The sequence below is a fragment of the Arachis duranensis genome, chromosome 1 (assembly GCF_000817695.3).
Source record: "Arachis duranensis cultivar V14167 chromosome 1, aradu.V14167.gnm2.J7QH, whole genome shotgun sequence".
NCBI classification, from domain to species: domain Eukaryota; kingdom Viridiplantae; phylum Streptophyta; class Magnoliopsida; order Fabales; family Fabaceae; genus Arachis; species Arachis duranensis.
Genome location: NC_029772.3, coordinates 94,728,023 through 94,729,348, shown reverse-complemented (window position 1 = coordinate 94,729,348; position 1,326 = coordinate 94,728,023).

Here is a 1,326-nt window from a genome sequence, read left to right as displayed (position 1 = left end):
AGGCTTCTCGATTAATACTCCTTTCGAAATTACCTATGTTTATATATTAAAAATCCACCTGAGAGTCGTACCACCGTAATATCATTGACTTATGACTCGAGCATAAGGATTTGAATATTAGGGTGTTACATTATGGTATCAGAGCAGTTCGTCCTCGTGAGCCTGAGGGATGGGACTGCTTATGCTTCAATGCATACTCTGAGTTTGTGCCTGTGCTAGTTAGGGTATCTAACTGATACATCTAGCATGAAGTCCATGAGTGTACCTTTGGTACTTTGAAGCACTATACTTCCGATATTGAGACTGATCAACTTGATATCGATTGTTTGGTGTGTATAGGAACCAGATGGCGCATCGTGGACCCGGTCGGGGACGTGAGAGAGATCGTTCTAGTACACAGGAACCGGAAATCAACTCGAATAACCTGGTAAACCTTATGGCGGCGTTGGAGAATATGGCTGCTGCTATGCAGGCCACTACGGAGGCCCTTGGGCAACATATAAACAATAATGGCAATGGCGGAAGGGAAGCTCAGGGCCCGATGACACTGGCAACTTTCTTAAAGGTTAATCCACCTAAGTTCAAGGGAACCACCAATCCAACTGAAGCTGATACTTGGTTTCATGCCATGGAGCGAGCACTGCAAGCGCAGTTGGTGCCTGAAGAGCAGTGTGTTGAATTTGCTACCTATCTGCTCATGGGGGAAGCATCGCATTGGTGGCAAGGGGCTCGACGTCTCCTGCAACAGGGGAATGATACTATCACTTGGGATGCCTTCCAAGTGGAATTCTATAAGAAGTACTTTCCAAATTCCGCAAGGACAGCCAAGGAATTGGAGTTACTGCAGTTGAAGCAAGGTGCTATGTCCGTATCTGAGTATACAGACAAATTTGAGGAGCTATTCAGGTTTTCTCGCATGTGTCAAGGAGCTCCGGGAGACTTTGAGGAATGGAAATGCATTAAGTATGAAGGAGGGCTTCGGAGCGACATCTTAAGTTCAGTGGGACCAACGGAGATCCGAACTTTTTCAGAGTTAGTGAATAAGAGCAGAATTGCTGAAGAGTGTGTGAAAAGAAGGGTTGCAGAGGAAGGAAGTCATAGAGAGCACAACCAAGAATTCGCACCAAGGGGTCGAGAGTTTAAGGAGAGAGGATACATACAACACTTTCCCCAAGGACGGAATAACTTTGCGACGAGTGAGGAGTCCCAAAGGAATGGTAAGGGAAAACGGGCAGCGGCTGCTTCTAATGTTTTGAGCTGTCAGAGGTGTGGAAGTCATCACCCAAATAGGCCATGCCGATTGGGGTTAGGCGTATGTTACAAGTG